Source organism: Orcinus orca, chromosome 21, assembly GCF_937001465.1.
Source record: "Orcinus orca chromosome 21, mOrcOrc1.1, whole genome shotgun sequence".
NCBI classification, from domain to species: domain Eukaryota; kingdom Metazoa; phylum Chordata; class Mammalia; order Artiodactyla; family Delphinidae; genus Orcinus; species Orcinus orca.
In genome coordinates this window covers 6,308,730-6,329,564 of record NC_064579.1, presented here as the reverse complement: position 1 = coordinate 6,329,564, position 20,835 = coordinate 6,308,730, and the positions used below count along the sequence as shown (strand labels likewise).

At 50.1% G+C, this 20,835-nt stretch overlaps 1 long non-coding RNA gene across 2 annotated transcripts in view; it reads right to left on the bottom strand.

Annotated features, from left to right (window-relative positions):
- Positions 1-1,329: 1,329 nt before the first annotated feature.
- The window catches only part of LOC117198437 (uncharacterized), an 80,249-nt gene continuing 60,743 nt past the window's right edge, over positions 1,330-20,835 (bottom strand). For both annotated transcript variants that reach the window (XR_007474686.1, XR_004479607.2), the window contains one exon: positions 1,330-2,755. This is a non-coding gene — a long non-coding RNA (uncharacterized LOC117198437). The remainder of the gene's footprint in view (positions 2,756-20,835) is intronic.

Here is a 20,835-nt window from a genome sequence, read left to right as displayed (position 1 = left end):
AATTTTGCAACTTAAAATTTCATATGTAGGGAACTTGCTATATGCCCAGAGGAGGAAACAGGAATGAAGGCTCATTGACAAGAAAAAGCCTAGCATGCTTATGAGACAATAAGAGCAACCATATTGAGAAACAGGCAAATAAATGGAAAAGTAGGTGATTCAGCTAAGAAGTCTGGATTGAATAGCAAAAGGCGAGAGTGAGTCACTGGAGGGTTCTGAGCCGGAAAGGAAGCCAGAGAGAGCAGTGGTTTGGGGGAACAATCTGGTATTAATGTACCAAGTCGACTGGTGTGGAGAAAGGCTGAAGGTAGGAAGCCAGCAGGAATCTGTTGCCGTATGTTGGACATGTCATGACAGTGACCTAGAATAGGGTAATGGCCATGAGAAAAGAAAAGAAAGAACAAATATTATGAAGAGAGAATCAACTGGACTTGATGACTCTGTGGCCGGAGGACCCTAAAGAATGGGGAAGAGTTAAGATAACACAAAAACCCAGGAGTTGATCAAGTGACGAAGAACATTTTCAACTACAGATGACGTTTATGAAGCATTTAGCCTGGGCCAGACGTTGAATACTTTGCATGAATTATCTCACAGTCCTTACCATCGTTATCCCTGCTTTACTGATGAGCAACCGGGCTTAGAGGGGTTTATTGATTTTCCCGAATTCATGCAGAGAAAGGGTGGGGACGCTAGCATTTAACCACATTAATGTGCTGCCTCGGCTCCTGGTGTCTTCCTAAACCAACCCCCATCCTCCTTTCCTGTTCTCCTCACTGACTCTCACACACCCCATGCTCACTCACACACCTTAATCCTCTACTTACCTAAATCCAGATCAGCTCTCAACTCCTTCCAGAAACTTCGGTCACCCCTGGAGCTTTCATGGACCTTCTTTCCTTACCACCTGCTATTGATGTGTAGGCGGGACCACAGGTCTGATCATCTGATTCTGCACCTTTCTCTACTGACTTCGTTCCTATGCTCACATATTTCCTGGCTTTGGAGCCTGGCCCTGGAGCTGAGTCTGAACCCCAGCTTTGCCTCTTCACAAGTTATATAGCCCTGGGCAAGCTACTCAACCTCTAAGTCTATTTCCTTAACTGTCAGTTGGCGATAAAGGGTTATTGTCAGGATTATACAAGAGCGTGCCAGGCACTTAAAAGGCACTCAATGAACAATATCTATCAGTATTACCACTGTTATCCCCATTCATAGTCCCATGACGGGCATCACCATGTCCAACGCTCCATGAATATTCTTTCACTTGATTCTGGATCGTTTCAATGGCTAGATACGACATTTCGGTGTTCACTACAGACCTTCCTCGACTTACGATGGGGTTACATCCCAGTCAACCCATTGTCAGTTGAAAATACCATAAATTGAAAATGTATTTAATCCACCTAGCCTACCAAACATCATGAGTTAGCCTAGCCTACCTTAAACTTCCATTAGCCTGGACAAAAGCATCTAACACAAAGCCTATTGTAGAATAAAGTGTTGGATATCTCATGTCATGGATTGACTATCGTACTGAAAGTGAGAAACATCCTGGTCATCTGGGTGCAGAATGCTTGTATGTGTGTTGGCTGTTTACCCCCGAGATGGTGTGGCTGTCATAGCCCAGTATCGCAAGAAAAGATGCAGGGTATTGTTAGGCAGGGAAAAGATCAAAATTTGAAGTATGGTTTCTACTAAATATGTATCACTAGGTACCATCATAAAGTCCAAAAATCATAAATCGAACCCTCGTCTTTTGGGGACTGTTGACACTTAGAGTCTTAAAATTATGACATTTATTTCACCACATTTCAAGCCAGTGTACAGGGTGAGGGATCCTGTCACGATGCGCTGCAGACAGGGCAGCTCCAAACCAGGGTCAGAAATTCCAGCAGGAGGTCAGGCAACCACAGCACAGAGTAAGACATGCTCAGCCTTGCCTTGGGAAGACGAGCCACCTTATCCTCCCAACATGGGGATATGGGACTTGCCCTGCTGACAGCTCGGCTGGTCCCAGCAGGATCAGGGCCCTGCCCAAAACTCTGCCCTCTTGCCCCACGGGCCCCACGGGCCCCAGCCCAAGCCTGCTGCGTGAGAACAAGTGTGGAAAGAGGCAGGGAAGCAGGTCCAGAGTTGGAAGCTTGGCCGCACTGGACTTGAATGACCCATCTCCTCCTCTGAGTCCTCCCGTGTCCTCCTGCTTTCCCTTCTGTCACTTGGAAGGCCAGTGTCCAGGGCCCCTTGACAGCTCATGGCCTCCCCATCAAGTCTCCCCAGTTTCCTCCTCTTCTCCTCCCACAGCCTCATCAGACTCAGCTCCCACCGGCTGCCCCGAGACTATGACAATCCCCAGTGAGTATTGATGCCTGATGGCTTATTAAACACTCAGGAGGTAGGGCACAGCCCTACCCCCTGCTCCCCACAAGTGACCAATGGGAAAAAGAGGTGAAGAGATGAGTGTTTTTGTTGGCAGGGGCAGAGGGGTTGGTATTTTGGTGGTAGGTATTGAAAGCAAACACCTTACCTTTGATTCTATTTGATTCTCTCTTTTCTTCCTTTCTTCCTTCCTTTCTCTTCTTTCTTTCTTCCTTCCTTTCTTTCCTTCTTTCTTTCTTTCTGCCTTTCTTCCTTCCTTTTCTCTCTTTCTTTCTTCCTTCTTTCTTTCCTTTCTTTCTTTTTTCATTCTTTCATTTATACTTACGTACGTACATACGTACACACCCATAGTCTGACAAAATGCAGCGAGGGACTTCTGCACAGGGAGAAGGAGATTTATTTTAGGACCAAAGTCTCTAGGAGTGAAGAGCTGGGGCAGGTAGCAGAGGGGCTACAAGGAGCATATTCGGGACACGTGGACCCTTGGGGGTAAGTCCCAGGTTCAGCTTGGCCTGGGCATCCGTTCGTGATCCCCATCCAGCGGTGACCCCAGCAGGTCTGGCTGCCAGGAGGGGGACAGCGCAGGAAGAGGAAAACACGAGGACCACACTTCCCAAGGCTCTGCAGGGCGAGGCCACCCAAAGGGAAGGGAGAGGGGACCCTGGAGAGGTGGCCTGGGGTCCTGTCTTCTCCCAAGCAGGGGACAGGGTGGGAGACACCTTAGCCCCCCGCCGCACCCTGACCCAAGAGTTGGAGCTGCTCTCGGAGGGGAGCTAACAGACTGATGGATCTGCCTCCAGCCAAGTGTCACCTGCTGTGGGGACAATAGGGCAGCTTCTTAAGCTCCGCAAATTGCCTCTCAGACCTGGGCCCTGGCAGTCTCCTTTCTTCTTCTTTTTAATGGGGCTTTAAGGCCAAAAATACACTCTCTCTCTCACACGCACGTACACAAAGGGAGGGTGGCAGGAGCAGCTGAACCCCACATTGTGGCTCAGGCTTTAAAAATGCACAGGCGGTGCTTGGGGAAGTGTCACATCTTGGCGGAGAGCACGGTGGCACTGGCAGGCAGGGGGACGCAGAGAACGGGAACCGAATTTAGGACTGACTGGAAGGTCGACAGGAAAGGAAAGCCAACGCATGGCATCTATGCATAGAAACGGGAAGCGCTGCCGAGCATCTTCACGGCAGCCACGGTCGCCCCTGGGCGTGAAGCCCTGGCCCGCCGTCAAAGACCTGCCCGCCGGACACACGCACGCCAGGCGCCTTCCGTCTCCCAACCTTGGCTTCTGCTGATGCCGACATTCGGAGATGCTCCGCTACCCTCTGTCCCCGCCACGGCACCACCAACCACACACACAAGACCTGTCCAGTCTCCCAGGATGGCTTTGGTCTCCATCCACATTCAGACACCTTTCTGTCTGACCATCCTATCACCTAACCATCTCCCACGCCCCAGAACTTTCAAGGATTTGACCCAAGTCTGATTAAGCCTTTGTTCTTAAAATGCCCTCCTATTGTTTCCTAGAGGTGCGAGCAGGTCTTGTTTCTCTCGCTAGGAACGACATGACCTCCAAGCACAGGCTCAGTGACATCCGCCTCTCCTGTCTTTTCCCGGCCGCGGTGGCCGTCACGTGATGAGGGACAGCATGGAATCACACAAACGCAAGGGTGGGCTCAATTTTCACGGTCCACCAAGCATTTGCATAACTGGGGACCGTCCAGGCCCAGCAAACACCCATATGCCCCTCTTCCGTTCCTCTCGTGAGCAAATGAACTTTTCCGTGCATTTTTCTCTTTTTTTTCCTGCCCGAAGCTGTTTTGCCAAGGGAGCCCTTCTTTTCCAGTTTGGTTACATTGAAACCTCTTTGCCGGCTGCCTAATCACATCCAGTGGTCCAGTGTTGTCATGTTATATCAAAAGACTGCGAATGCTTTATACTCCAAAAACCACAGCACATGGGGGATTAGACCAGAAGAATTTAACTTACTTAACTGTGAGATAAAGTCTGGTGAGGGCGATTACAGCTGTTTACCCGAGAAGTAAATATCTCTGAGCTCTGACTAGGCTGGAGGAGGGGAGGGTTTGTCTGGTAATTTCATCATCTTGCAGGAAGAAAAAGGAGAGAAGAAAAGGGAGAATGAAAGATGAGAGGTGATAATCTCTGAAGTCGAGATCACTCTTGTGTTACAGCACATGCCAGAAATGAAAGATAACGGCGCTCGCAATCGCGCTGAGAGATGGCCGGCTCAGACACGGGGGCCGCCCGCCTGCTGCTTCGGAGACGGGCAGCGTCAGGGGGCAGACTAAGGGGGACCCAGAGATAACTGCTCCAGGCAGAAGAAAATGGGTGAGGGGGGAGGCTCCAGGAAGAGAGATGGGCAACGCAGAAAGGCTGTCCTGTCTCCTCTCTTCCTGAACAAATATATCCTTAGACTCCAATCGTTTCACACCCAGAGCAAGATTCTAAACCATCGATGGAGGAATTCTCAACTGTGGGCAAAAAGGCAGGAGGGAAGGAAGAGCATCTCACCCAGAAAGGGGACGGCGGAAGAGAGGAATGTGCAGTTTGCAAAACATGCTTTACGATCTACTTCAAAATGTTTTAAATAATAATCATTGCTTTTGTAAGGTAAGTTGCAGCAAGTAACGCTCAACAAAATGATGTCATGGGAAAAGCGTGGGCTTCTGACATCAAGATGTGTTTGGTGGTTCCTCCACTTACTAGCTGGGTGGCTTAGGAAATGACTTCACCTCTCTGAGCCTCTATGTCCCCATCTGTAAAATAGGGTCTCGCCTGACCTGACTACCTAACACAGCTGTTGTGAGAACAGATGCCACCATGTAACTAAATGCTTGGTATTTGGAAGACACCCAGTTATTGTTTGTTTCTCCACCATCATTTCTGGGTCCTTAAAATCATAGAATATCAAAGAGATATGCGTCCTGGGTCATCTAGTGTTCACCTCATGCAAACTGAGGGTCACTTCATCCCCATCACCATGCCTCATGGAGAACAGTGACGGCCAAGAGCCTGCTGCCCGGCTCTGAGCCAGGTGACTCGGGGGGAGCCCTGACTCTTCCCCTGACTGTGTACATATGGTTCGGGCAACTCACTTCCAGCTCTGGAAGCCCTCATTTCACCCGGTCAAGAAAAAAAGAATGTTAGGCCATATTAATCCTAGTACTTCTTAAAATTCTTTCAGCAAATGGTTTTGGCACCGGCAGCCTGGACTGGCTCCCAAAGGGAGTAAGGAGAGCATCAGGGAACTCAGAACGGGGGGTTCTGAAGAACAACAGAGGACGCTGGGGATGTTCAACCAGGAAAAGAGAAGCTGGGGGTGGGGCCACGACAGTCCTCCCAGGCCGACGGCCCCTTCGCATCCAATCACATTAGTAACAATGACTTAACTTCCACTGGGTCACTCAGGATGTCTGCCCCTCTGTAATTAACCCCCAGTGTTTCTAGAATCCCTAGGGGTGCCTCATGCATGCCCAAGACACGCACAGTCAGTTTCCTTGTCACCCACCACGTGGTTCCCCTTGGCCCACTCCAAGCCCTCTGCCAGGACACTGACCCCGCCGTCTCTTGCTGGGCACTGCTGTCCCTGCCACAGCGGAGGTGCTGGAGGCCCCCGAGCCAAGCGCGTGCGGGGCTCCGCCACGTGGTGGAGGAGAGAGCCGTTCTCCCCCATCGTGGGTTTTACTCTCAAAACCAGTCCCAAAGCTAGTTCCCAGGTGACCACCACGTATTAGTTTAAAGCAGCTCTTTCCATCTCTATATGCTCTCCATAAGTAGCTGAAAGAAGTCCTGTGGGAGCTGAGTTGCACCCAGAGTCGGTGTGAGCAGCACGCCAGGCCGTGCTCAGAATTCCTCCTGCCCTGCTGCAATAAAGCTCGGTTACCAGGCCACTGTCTGTGCTCAGTTCCTTCTTCCTCCAAAACGAGCTCCTTCCCAGGAGGTTCCACAGTCTCTCTCGCAAATAGACTTTGAACAGATCCACCCCGCAGTTCACCAGGCCTGCTCAGACATGCCTGACCAGCCTGGGCTCAGGCTGCAACTCCCTGCAGGCTCCCCAAGGGCCAGCCTGCCATGTGGGAGAGGCACTGTGCTGGTGCCTCCCGGCCTCAGGAAGACCAGCAGGTGGAAGCTGCAAGGACACAGAATTGTTTTCCTTGTATGTTGAGCCCAAAATTGAATGCATGTGCCTGTAGGTGGAATGAAATGTCTCAGGTGGCCATGAGTGTCCTGTATCATGAACTGTTTAAGTCAGATGGTTCCCTAAAAGGGATTTCATTTAAAGATTCCCCAAGTGTCAGACATCGCCCTGGAAATCTGTGCGTCTATCATCTTTCATGGTGCAGTGCTTACTGGGAAACACCTCCTGAATTGCCCCAGAAAAGTCCCGGGCTTAGCAACTGGCTTCATTGTCCAGGCAGAATAACCACGCTGGATTCCTCTGCAGAATCTAGTTTTCACGAATCAGACCCTCATGTTTGCAGATGGAAGTGCGTTGTACAGTAGCCAGGACCTTCTGCAACTTGCAAGGATATTGCCAAGTGATTGAGCCCAAGGAAGAGCCCCTGGGTGTCATCACACTTTGGGGGATCAAGATTTCCCAGGAGACGAGATAACCCGGGGAGTACATTAGCACCCCACAAATGTACTAGGAGGGGCATGCAGCAGAGGCACATTCATATTTTCAGGTTAAGGTAGTAAAAATGAACTCTGAGTAGGAGTCAGACGACTGGAGAATGAGCCATAGCTGCTGCCCATGCAAACTGGGACTTCAGGCAAGTCATGGAAACTCTGAGCCTCCATTTGCTCAACTGTAAAGTGGGCTAATAACAGGCACATCATAAGGCTGATGTGAGGAATTAAAATAATTATGTAGAGTACATGGTGAGCTGCAACAGGCATTCCAGAGCTGAGCTCTCCTTCGTGTCTTATTCGGCTCTCTATGTAACAGGGAAGAACAAATCGGACTCCATATTGGATCTGTTTCTTTTACTTTAACCTTTGTGTTCTACTGCTTTTGCTACAAGAATGTTGCCTATTGCCTGAAATATACAGGATAGCTCATTCTCAAGGCTCTGACCTTTAAAGGTATAACACTTCCATTCACAGAGAGACAAAAAGTTGCAGAACAGAGAATAACATTTGTCTTGTTGGAGGTTTTACAGAAACATCAGTTACCTGACCTATGTGGACGGCTGCAAGGACAAAGGATTCTGATGCCAAGAATTTTGTGACAACCAACCACTCCCCTCCCCTTTTAGCATAAAAGAAGCCTGAATTCTATCTCTGGTAAGATGGTTCTTTGGGACAGTAGTCCATCATCTTGGTCTGCTGGCTTTCCAAATAAAGTCAGCATTCCTTGCCCTAACGACTCATCTCTCAATTTATTGGCCTGTCGTGCAGCGAGCTGTATGAGCTTAGACTCGGTAACGTCTACCCCCAGTGCCTGCATCCCCACCTGCTGACGCCCCACCAGGGTTCGACAAATGTCCATCGCATGAACTGATGTTTCTCCAGAGAAGAAACATCTCCAGAAGGCAATCAACAGTTAAAAGTTCTAGGAAAGCTAAATCTGCCTTTAACTTAGGCAACATCCACAGTGCAGGCAGAGAGGGTTACCAGGCCGATTCAGAGGCAGGGACCCCCGCTGTGTGGAGGCGTCCAATCCCAGGAGCCTTGGCGGCTGGTAGAGCGAACTCTCTAGAATTCATGCTCTCGAATGAAGTCTCCCCACAGACTGTGGGAAGTAGAGAGTGGCAGAGCCACACCAAGGGGCAGATACTTCCCTGAACACCCACCTCGCTCAGCAGCCCCGGAACCAGCCCTACACACAGCATCTCAGCACGCACGGTTCAAGCTCAGCGCCACATCCCCTATCACCGTGTGCGTGCACATCTGGGGCACTCACACATGACAGCAAACGTGAAAGCCGCTCACGCCAAGGGTTTATGGAAAACCGTATGCTCTCCCTAGACCTCCCGATCCTGTACGCTACCGTGTGGTGACCCTTCACTCGCGGATGGGCACCAGACAAGCACCAATTCACTCATTCATTCGACAAGCATTGTCGGAGCCCCTAATCCGTAACAGGCACTGTCACAGGGTGGGGAGGTGGGAGTGGTGGCTGAGGAGGGGACGACAGCTAGGGTAGGACACAGCATCCACCAAAATTTGCCCTGCCTCAGGGAGTATTCACTTCTATCCAGGAGACAGACGTTCCGTAATAGCCAAACAAATAAATGCGTAAGTGCAAACTGCGATCTTCGTTGTGAAGGAAAAGTTAAGGGCCTCTGAGGGGCCACTGTCAGAAAAGGCTTCTCTGAGGAAGCGACATGGAACTCAGCCTTCAGGCTGAAGAGTAGAGTCAAGCTCTTCAGAACAGTAGGAACAGCGTTTAGGAGGCAGGAACGTGACTGAGAGAGTCCAAGAGTTGCCATAAGGGTGAGTGGAAAAAACAGTGATGGAGTGGGCCAGAGGTCCATGTTACAGATTTTGTCTATCTTATCCTAAGTGCAGGGAATCATCAGGAAAGGATCTTCAGCGAAGACTGGTAAGGTCAGATTTGGGGCTTTAAAAAGATCATCCCCAGAGAAGGAAGCAGAAAGGACTCAAGAGAGGAGCAGTTAAAAAGCTATTTCGGGGGTCAGGCGGGAAGGGGGTACAGTGGTGATCTGCACAAAAGTGCGGTGGCAGCACAGAGGGACTAGCCAATGTTGATTCTGTTTGAGCTGCCACCTCCAGGAAAAGGTCAAAGAGCAAGAGGAAAACAACCCTGTGAGCTCGAGGAAAATTATGAGAACACATTTAAAGCAATCCTCAAGTCTTAGAGTCTGAAGACATGTAATTAGAGTGCAAAGATAGATCTTCAGCCCAGATCCTTCACAGAGCCTCCGGCTACTACTTCAAGAAAAAAGAATAGAAGGAAACACACCAGTATGTTAACAGCAGTTGTCTCGGATTAAGGCTGCTTTTTCCTCCCATCGTTGTGGGTTTCTGTTTTCCAAGTTTTCTATGACCATGTATGTGTTTCTCCTGGAATTAGGGGGAAAATCCATAGATTAATTGAAAAAATAATAACGTCTTCTTCTCAATTCCTGGGTGTATCTCCAGAAAAGAATTAAGGGTGTCTGCTGGGATTTCATCTTCCCAGCGGGAGGGTTATCCTTCCTACGGAATAAAGAGGGAGAGGCATTCAGAAGTGACGACGAAATTCTCACTGCCAGAAAGTCCCAGATCCTTAGGACAAACCCACACACACAGGTGATTGCTTCCTTCAACTGCCCCGGTGAAACGTACAGCTCCCTTCCACAGCTGACCCTGTACCATCACCTGCTGGCCGCACCCACCCGGAGGGGCTCCCCTCGAAGCTGACAACTCCCTGAACTACTGCCAACTGGACCAGAGATGGAAGTGGGACTCCAGGTATGCCAAATGGATTTTCTCTCTCAGGAATTTGGAACTGAGGCAATGAGACTCAGTGAAGAAAGATGATGGTACTTGGACAAAAATATGGTCCTCTAGCAACAGGGCAAAGTTGATACAAGTGTTCCTGTAGCCTCAGGGCACAGCGGATACAAGTCAAAGCCATGAAGAAGTAAAAACTGAGACATTCCTGGAGGAAACCCCTAAGAGGGGCAGGAACAGAAACAGAGGCACATCAGAGACTGCACGGCTCCTAGGAAGGTAGAAGAAGGAAGCCACTCCCATCTGCTGCCCACCTCATTCCCCAGATGGCCTGTCTCCTCTTAGCTGTCTGAAAGATGGACTGTTGTGTTCCTTCAATAGATCCTGTTTACTTGAATGTGTCTGAGGGGTTTCTCTTCCATATAAAACCAAAGAGCTCCAACTAACAGACTCTCCTCCTATTCAGCCAGCAGCCCAATTTCTCATTGTTTATGAGCAGATTATCCATCCTGCCCAGGCCTAAGTCACTGTGATCTGGGGAAGGCCATGGGCTAGGGTCTCTCCCCTCCAACCAGGCCCCACCACCCAACCAGGTCAGGCCAGGCTCCTACTCCAAGCCGGGTCGGCATCTCCACTCTCCAAAACTCAACAGACCAAGAGAGGGCTGCAGCTCCCCTCAAAGGCCATCCTGCATATCTACCAAGAGGAAGTCAGTGCCCTGTGGTCTCAAGGACTTCCTCAAGGCAGAGGCTTTGCCCCTTGGGGAGAAGCCCCTCCCCTCCATAGGAGGGCCAAGGGCCCAGCAGCCACCGCCTTAAGCCAGAGGAGGGAGGGAGCTTGACAGCTCCAAGGTAAAGCCTCTTTTTATTAAGACAACACAGCAAACTTTTTTTAACCGCAACTGACATCACTCTAATAAATCCCCGTCATGTCTTGTGGGATAGAAAAAGCCAAAACACTGTCACATTTGATTTTGCTGGCTACTCTCGCCTAGAGAACAAACCATGTGTTTTTAATCAACAACACTTTGTTTTGCATTTCTCAGACCCCAATACTCTTTAAATAGCTGCTTTTACCAGAGGGCTATTTTAAACCCAGGGCCAGCTTCTTTGCAGAGGACATTAAGAAACAGAACACCACGTTACCAGTTCCCCAGGCTTATCCAAGCACTTTCTCTGCTGGGATGATTATGTATTAGGAGGTTCTCTCTGTCTGTTTCAGAGGGGGCTTTCCTTGTCCCTCTTTGGGAATTGAATTACATGTCTTCCCAGAAAGTTGGAGGGGTTTTTTTTTTTTTTTGGTTTCTCTAACAGGCAACGCAACTGGGTTATGGGAAAACGGCAAATTCCCAGCCAAAGGAAACAGAGAAAGTCACATCTGGGACGAGGATTCCAGAGGAGTGAAAGAGGAGGTGGCAGAGGTGGGGGACTGTTTGAGGTGAGAGGAGCAAAGAAATAAGATTTCTGGAATGGCACATGTCAATTTCTAATGCAAAGAGGCCCCGGGCTTCTTGGAGGCTGATGGGCTCGGAGGAACCAACTGAAGCCTGCAAGGGATTCATCCTTCGGATCTTGGGGAACGGGTAGCACCTCGAGGCAAGAATAAGCTGTGTGCAGGAACCTTGCACTAAAAGGGGCTGCTTCCCTGACTGCCCAGTCGACACACCAGGATCTCAGCAGTGATTGGCAGCTTGGGCTCATTGTGTCCTGACGTAGGTCTGCAACAACACCTGGCTTTGGAAAGACGATAGAAGGGGGCTGCGAGAGACACTAACCTTCAACTAGAGAAACACTCTACACTGTTTGTGGAACAGTTAACTGAAGCCCAGTGGAACAATTTAACCAAAAATACAGACATGGCTTCTGTGTGGTTCTGGTGTCAACCACTATCCCTCAGCTGTCTGGTAAAATTCTTTTCTTTGAGCGACTAGTGAAATCTTCCAACACGGGTCAGCTCAGGGCTTTCTTCTTCCCTGGAGGTCCTAATTGTTCATACTCTGCTGGTCAGATGATGCATGCCACCCAGGGGGGCCCCATGCCGATGCACCCAGACCCAGGCCCTTGCACATCACACTCACCCCTCCCTGGGTCTGAGCCGACGGTCTAACTACAAAGAACTCACTCTCAGTTGTTCTAAGTTCACTCTTTCGTGGAGAGTCTTCATAATACATGAAATATATTATTTCATAAAATCACGGAATGTGTAAACATGATATTAACCCATGGAAAACCTACTCTGTCGATATCCTCTGCAAAACCGCCTGCCTCCACACTCCCCAAACACCTGCAACTGTGTTAGGGAAGGCAGTAGTTTATAAACACACCTGTCATTGGGAGGGGTGTGGTCTTCCAGGCTGAATGCCGTCTGGAAGACCCTCTCCCATAACTCAAAAGCCTTCATTCCACGGGCAATTCTGTCTCCTTCTCAGAGATGAGCCAGAATGAGCAGCTATTGACTTGCAGCCTCGCTGGGATTTGCTGTTATCGTGGTCACCTCTGGGGATTTCACTTGGCCCCGTAGGAGTCTTGGGGCTGACTACTTACAAGTCCAGGTTAGGGATTACTTTCCAGTTAAGTATTCCAAAGAGGTATTTAACTCATGGCCTGGAACCTTAACGTTCCATGGCAAACGTTTTCATTCATTTGGATGTCTTCACAGAATAAACCAAGAAACCTGAAAAGATAGTCAAATATTGGAAAACATCTTCTGGTTGCTACTTATGTGGGGATTCAAGACCAGATTCAGAAGGAAGGGTATGTGTGTGTGGTGTGTGTGTGTGTGGTGGGGAGAACTGAAGATTCCACGGTTGGTACCTGACAGGAACACCCTCAAGCAAGCCTCCGCAGTTGCCTCACAGATTTCTTCCTATGTTCACCTCCATCTGCTTCCCATATCTGCCATCCCTGGCCATGGCCAGGTGCACAGCTGTCAGGATTAGGAAGGGATAGAGCCTTGCTACCCAAAGTGTGATCCGTGCACGGCATTGGCAGGCCTATTAGCAATGCCCAAGCTCCCCTGCCCCGCATGGATGGACTCCGAATCTGCGTTTTAATAAGATCCCCCAGGAGATCTGTATGAGCATTAAATGTGAGAAGCGCTGGTATTTCTTCAGCCTGGCTACACATTAGAACCACCTGGATTTTGATACTAAGGTTTAACTGTAGACCAATTAAATCAGAATTTCTAGAGGTGGGGTCCAGGCTTTGGAACTGTAACCATCCCATGTAAGTTCAATGTACAGCCTGGGTAGAGACTACTGGTCCACAGACGCCAGAGCTGCCATTTGAGCCCCGCCTCAGCTCCAAGCACCATGTAGCCAGCCTGTCCATGGTAGTGATACCACACGTCTGAGGACCAGAGACGAGCGGGGAAGAACAGCCGTGAAGTTCCAGGAAGCGCAGGCCCAAGGAAGGCATCGTTCCTCTCCCAAACAAGCCAAGCAGGCCGCGGTGGGAGAGCAGATTGGAGAGCGCGGCCACCGCGCAGCAGAGACCCACAGGTCACACTGGCCGTGACCTCCCTGGGAAGGCAGGTGCAGCAGCCCCCAGATCAGGAGCGCCCCCCCACCCAGAGGGGACCCCCAGCAGCTCCTGTCTCGGTGCACTCAGAGAAGCCAGGCCAGCCTGGTGAAGGATTTCAGCCCGATTTAATGGGACCTTTGCGAACAAAACGTGCTTATTAGTAAATAATAATTACAGGAGAGCCGGTGCCCCAGGGGGAGCAGGTAACATGGGATCCCACTTTCTAATGCCCTCCATGAACAAACCCTGTTTGAAATTAAAACACCCCTGCTGTCAACACGAGTGTTTAAAGGAGTTTCTGTAATAGAAGCGGTAACTCTAATGCCAACTGTTCACGGAAGCCTTGCTCATGTACAGGGAGCTCTCACAGATACTAATGCTTTTAAGCCTCAAAACAAGCCTGGGAGGCAAATATTTTTCCTTATCCCATTTTATAGATGAGGAAACAAGCCTCGGATATTAGACAGGGCAGGCCCAAGGTCACTCAGCTAGTCACTGCATCAAGGAGCCGGGCCTTGGGATGCAAGGTGGGTACCCAGTGCCCTGCCCCATGGCTGCCTTCCAAAGTGAACTAATGTCATCTGGTCAAAACTCTAATCCCACCAGAAAGCTTGCCCTCCTTCACTTCTGGAATTCCCTTTGCTGCTGGCCACCAGAGCCTCTGGGGCCCTACCTATGTTCTGTGTGCCAGCTGGCCTCTAGGGAGACATGTTTGTGGTACCCAGGTGGGCCCCTCTCTGAGACCTAAGGCAGCTATGAGCAGGAGTTTGCCAGCCAACAGGAGAGCAGGGGCAGGTAAAACTCGAAGAGTTTACACATAGGCGCACGTGCACACACGCACACACACACACACACACACACACACAGTTTTTCAACAGTAGTACACATTCAGAGTCATGTTTCTAGTCGCCCCCAAATTCTGGGTGGAAGTCGTGAGCCAAAGAAATCGTGAACACTTCAAATATGGCGACCAAGTCATAAACGTCATCACCACCTTGCAGAAGATTAAGGAATCTGGGAACAAATCAGCCTGGTGTAGACAGTGACTTACGGAGACGTGTCAGAGAGAGTCAGAGAAGCCAACGAACGACTTCAAATCCTGCAAAGTTTCTTAATCGAGTGACACTATTATTTGAAATTGGCAGAACACCAATGGATTTAGTCCAAAGACATAATATATGCCTTTTTTTTTTTCGGGTTTTCTTTTTTAAGGGCATTAGGGTTTTAGTTCTTTTTCCTTTCTTCTTGAGAGGTGGTTTTTTTTTTTTTTTTTGGCAATATATCGCTTTCTTTTCTCAAATCCGTTTCCATCTGACATACAGAAAATGGAGACATTCCAGGGAGCCCTACACCTCCCTTCTCCTTGCACCCCTAGAAGAGCAGGCTCCTTGGTTAAGCTGGCCGGCTCTGCGAGCCACAGCAAGAGCACACAATTTCCTGCAAATGGTTCAGCTATTTCCTTGCAGGGAGAGAGGGTGTGAGAGCCCTCACCACAAAATCACCCCCGACATTATGGGGGACCTTCCCCTTCAAAGGTCTCCTCCATCGCCCCCCTCTCAGGGGCTCCACTCACAAGGCTGCACAGCCCCAGGCGTCCCTCTATATTTCCTCCCAGCCTCCCCGGGCCTCAGCCCCACTCCCAGGGCGGCCCTCTCTTCCCGGGGAGGCCCCAGAGAGGCCGTCCAAGGCCCTGGGAGACTCTCGTTCCTGCAGCTCCCCTCCCACGGGCCCGGAGAAACCCCGGAGATCAAAGGCTCAGCAGCAGACCAGGTGTCCAGCCTCGTTCACAGGCCACGATTAATCAAACTCCTGACTCACAAGGAGATCAAACCCGGCCCCCTGCCAGCTGTTGGTTAAAGCTGGCCTTCAAGTTGCCCTCATTAAATTTCCTCTCCCTCTCTCCCTGCTGACTCTGCCCCGTGACCATCTCTCTCTCTCTCTCTCTCTCTCTCCCTCGGATCTTCCTCTCAGCGCCTGTTTCCTCTCCCTCCTCCCTCCTTCCACTGACCTAACAGTTTCTGATCTCCTCCGTCCCCACCCCCCTGCCTCCCCAGCTCCCCGACACCCCAACTGCTCTGTTCTCTTGGTCCGATTCCTTCAAAAATCCACAGTCCCCAGACTCCCTCGCCTGGACACTCTCTCCTGGACCCTCCTGCTCGGCCCCTAAAAGTTCCAAGAGGAAGTCATCAGGGGCGTCTGCTGGGGGATCGGAGAGCGGGTTTCCCCTGCTCTCAAGGCCAAGGATGAGTTCATCCATGCGGAATTGAATTCTCACCTGCCCCTCTTTGCAGCAGACACAGGCCTGTCCAGTACCACAAGCACAGACACACACACACACAGATACACGTACACACACATACAGACAGACACACACAAAGACACATACAGATACACATACATGCACACATACATACACATACATACACACACATACAGACACACAGAGAGACATACACACACAGACAGACACACACAGAGACACATACAGATACACATGCACACACAGACACACACACAGACACATACATACTCACACACACATACACACATACAGACACACACAGACATGTATACACACTTACAGACACAGAGAAACCGACACACACACATGCATACACATACGCACTCACACACACAGACACATACATACACAGAGACACATGCAGATACATACACACATACATACATATACATACTCACACACATACACACACACAGAGAGACAGACACACACAGAGACACATACAGATACACATGCACACACAGACACACACACAGACACATACATACTCACACACACGTACACACATATAGACACACACAGACATGTATACACACTTACAGACACAGAGAAACTGACACACACACATACAGACACCTACACACACAGACATACACAGACATACATACTCACACATACACACATACGCATATACATACTCATACACAGACACACACAAACACATGCGCATACACACATGCACGCATACGTACACACATACATACCTACACACGTACGCATCCCCACACATCCCAGCTGGCCAGTCCCCACCTTAGCACGGTTCTCGACCGTCTCACCCCTGAACAGGAAGCAGCAAGTACCCACTAGAAGTTGGAACACAGGCAGCAGGCCTTCGTTTTCCTCCCAGCTCTGCCCAGAATGGGGAAATTTTGAATCCTGACTTCTCCCCGGCTGATGTGTTGAGAATATTCACTCCAGTTGTCTGAGGTTTGTTTTTATACACTTTTTCCTACAACAAACACTGACAAAAAAAAAAGCGAATCCAGGCTGCAGAGCACTGTCCTCTCTTTTCTCCATCTCGCTACATACATCTATGTATTTTTTAACTTGTTTTCCATTTCAGTGGTTCTTCAAGCGCACAGGCGTGAGAAAACACAGATGGATCGGAGCAGGGCCTGTCGGAGCCGTGCGCGGGAGGCTTCGCACCGCGCTGGAGATTTTTAGAAGTCTTGGAAGACCTCAGGATGCAGAGGGGTTTTTTTTTGGTTTGGGTGGTTTTTTTTCCCTTTCCTCCTTATAGACTTGGAATGTTCTCCTCGCTTCCTCTCCCGGTTCTGTTCCTCTAGCCCTGCATCACCTGCTGCGGCTGGGAACGCAGGGGCCCTTGGCCTCGGTGAATGGGTCGCTGTGGCTGCCCCGGGCGTGACCCCTCTACCTGCCCGTGTTTCCCCAGCTGTGGTGAGGCGAGCCCAGGGGAGGAGAGGCCATCCGTCACCCGGGCGGCAGCGGAGGCCTGAATGAGGGCGAGAGGGGTCAGGGCTTGCCCACTTGGGCAGCTCGGAGCGGGGCAGAGGCATTACAAATTGTTGAGATATCAGGGCCGGCCTTGATTGATGGTGCAGAACGAGGGGCAAGATGCTGGCACTGGGGCCCAGCCTGCGCTGCGGTCCTCCCAGCTTCCTCCCAGCCCACCCCACAGCGGCCCCTCTTCCCCAACTTGCTTCCTCCTGCCTGCTCACAGCCCATCAGTCAAGCCGTGCCCCGAAGCTGACCTTTGACAGAGAACAGCTAGCCTCAGAGAACCATTTCTCGCTGAAAAACCTCACCAAGGAATTTTATTAATGCTGGCAGGCCAGCAGTCACCGTGTGCCACCACCGCTTCCTGTCACCGCCGCCTGCCTCCGCGCCCCTGAGTTTCATTAGCTTTGAGCCAGACAGAAAGGGCCGGGTGTGACCAGATCGCCTGAGCCTCTCCTATTTCTCTCTCTCTTGGCCCCAAACCCACTTCTGCCGCAGGTGGAGCCGCTGGTCTGAGTCACCTGTGGACGTGTGGGATGCCTGTGTCATCTGAGCCTCATCGGTTTCCACAGCCCCACCTTCACCTCCACGCAGTCTGGCCTGAGTGATGGGCGTTTCAGGAAAGGCACTGAGGCCTCCTCTGGGAGAAGAGCGAGCATCAACTGAAAAGTCCAGCTGGATGGGGAGGAGAAGACGTACTCTGGGCTCGGGCCGGGGACGGACACACCGTCAGGCAGTTGCTAGCTGCCTGGGGGACCTGACCATCTCCTCAGGGCCCCTCTCTGGAGACCACACAGGTTGCCAATGGTGCCACTGCAGCAGCACAATAGAATGGAGAGTGGGGACATGTTGGGGCAAACGGTGATGGAAGATGTTTAATAGAATTACTATTAGGCCTCGAGTTAATGAATCATAACTGCAAGAAATCATGATAATCCAGCAGGCATTAGTGACAGATTAGCTTCAAAGCTGCCATAAAAGTACCACAATGCTTACCTAACGGCATGATTAATTCTCCCAGTACATAATGGCTTTATGGAGGAACCAGGCAACAACAGAGGCTTGACAGAAAGCCACGCCAGGATCCCCGGGGCGCCGGGGGCACCTGCACCCTGCCTGGGCCCCGTGGCTTCCACTCTACCGGGAAGCAGCTGCCCCCCGGGATTGTCGGTAGACAGGCAGCTGCTCAGGCTAGCCCCGAGCCGCCTCGGGACGGAGACAAGGAGTCCCCTGGACTCCCGCCAGGGCTTTGCCCCTCCCCCGGTTGCTGTCCGGGGAGACCGGGAAGTCACATCACCCCAGCTCCCGAGATAGGCAACCCCTGTGACCAGCGCTGGTGCCTGGAGAACCCCATCCTGGTCCCCTGCTCAAAGGGTCAGAGATCTGGAAAGAGTACTCAACTGGGGAATTCACCATGACTGTCCTTACCCGCTGTGTGACCTGGACAGTCACTTCACCTCTCTGGGCTCAGGCAGTCAGTCTCCGAGCCTGCACCCTTAACCACTAGACTGCCTTCCTATAATGGCACCTAAGAATTATGAATCGCTAACTTGTCTTTCAGGCATGATGCAAATCTCATATGTATTCTTTCATTTGCTGCTGCCCACAACCCTATGAGGTAGGTACCAATACGTTCACTTCACAGATAGGGAAACTGAGGCTTGGAGAGGTAAGGTAACTCCACAGTTAACCTAGCAGTAAATGTGGAGCCAGACAACACTCCCCAGTTCCTTGCTTCTCTATCAGCTGTCTTTAGCCCTAATACCACCAATTTAACCTCAAGGGAAAAGCAGCTTGTGAGACACTGAACACCATCTTTTACAATGTTCAGCTCTGCTCGACTGCCCACCCGCTGCCCACCCCACCGCCCGGGGCAGTGGAGAATCTGAACCGAAAGACAGCCAATCTGGACTCCTCGTCTCCTGTTTACCCTGACTCTAGGATCCTGTTCTGATAGTGATACCTTGGGCACAAAACCACTCCGGGTTTCTGTTTCAGCTTCTCTTTTGGACCAAGGGAATAGTAATGTAACAGAAGAACAAGCCTGACTCCATATTGGATCTATTCCTTTAGCTCTAACCCTTGTGCTCCCTTGCCTGTGCTGAGTCATGCTGACTCTGCACGTTTTATAAAAGAATGTTGCCTATAGCATGAAATATACAGGGTAGCCCATTCTCAAGGCCCTGACCTTTAAAGGTACAGTATAACACTTTTCCATTCATATAGAGATTAAAAGTTGCGGGCCAGACAATAACCTTTGTCTTGTTGGAGGTTTACAGGAACACTGTGACCAGACCTACGTGGACAGCTGCAAGAACAAACGATTCCTACACCAAAAAGTTTGTAACAACCAGCCACACCCCCTTCCCTTTTATTTTTTTTATTGGAGTATAATTGCTTTACAATGCTGTGTTAGTTTCTGCTGTACTACCCAAAGCAATCTACAGATTCAATGCAGTCCCCATCAAACTACCAATGGCATTCTTCACAGAATTAGAACAAAAAATTTTACAATTTGTATGGAAACACAAGACCCTGAATAGCCAAGGCAATCTTGAGAAAGAAAAATGGAGCTGGAGGAATCAGGCTCCCCATCTTCAAACTATACTACAAAGCTATAGCAATCAAGAGAGTATGGTACTGGCACAAAAACAGAAATACAGATCAATGGTACAGGATAGAAACCCCAGAGATAAACCCATGCACCTATGGTCACCTAGTTTATGACAAAGGAGGCAAGAACATACAATGGAGAAAAGACAGCCTCTTCAATAAGTGCTGCTGGGAAAACTGGACAGCTACATGTAAAAGAATGAAATTAGAACACTCCCTGACACCATACACAAAAATAAATTCAAAATGGATTGAAGACCTAAATGTAAGACCGGACACTATAAGACTCTTAGAGGAAAACACAGGAAAAACACTCTTTGACATAAACCACAGCAAGATCTTTTTTGACCCACCTCCTAGAGTAATGAAAATAAAACAAAAATAAACAAATGGGACCCCTTCCCTTTTAGTATAAAAGAAACCTGAATTCTAACTCATGTGAGATGGTTCTTTGGGAGACCAGTCCCCATCTTCCCAGTCTGCTGGCTTTCCAAATAAAGTCACTATTTCTTGCCCAACAACTTGTCTATCGATTTATTGGCCTGTCATGTGGTGAGCAGTACAAGCTTGGACTCAGAAACTGTAGTAGTAATAGTAATAATAGGTTGCCCACCTCACAGCAAGAATGTCTTGACCCCGTAGGGCTCAGCTCTACCTTTTCACAACTCCCACTAGGGCCAGGGCCACTCTCCTGAGCACAGACTCCACTCCAGGGCCTCGCTCCATGGTCTGCCCATCTTCCCATAAATATGGAGGCAGTTAGCAGGAGGCCCAGGTCCAAAGGGAATTCACAGAGCCATGTTCATCTCCGTAATGTTGAAGAAACCCCCCCAGGAGGCCTGAGTCACTGCCGTGGCAGGCCAGCTGTTTCCTGTCTGATTAACTAGGGCTCCAGGAGAGGCACCCAGCCCTGCCTCCCAGCCCACACCGCTCCGGGATTCCCACCAAGTGGGGACCGACCCCCTCAGGCTGCCACAGATACACTTGCAAAAAAGTAGACTGGCTCCTCTCCTGCCAAAGCATCAACAGGCTACAATCTTCCCTGAGGTCAATGCACCTCTTAAACTCCAAAATCAAACGGCAACCATCACTCCATCAGCAAATACAGTGGACCCTTCAACAACAGGGGTTTGTACTGTGTG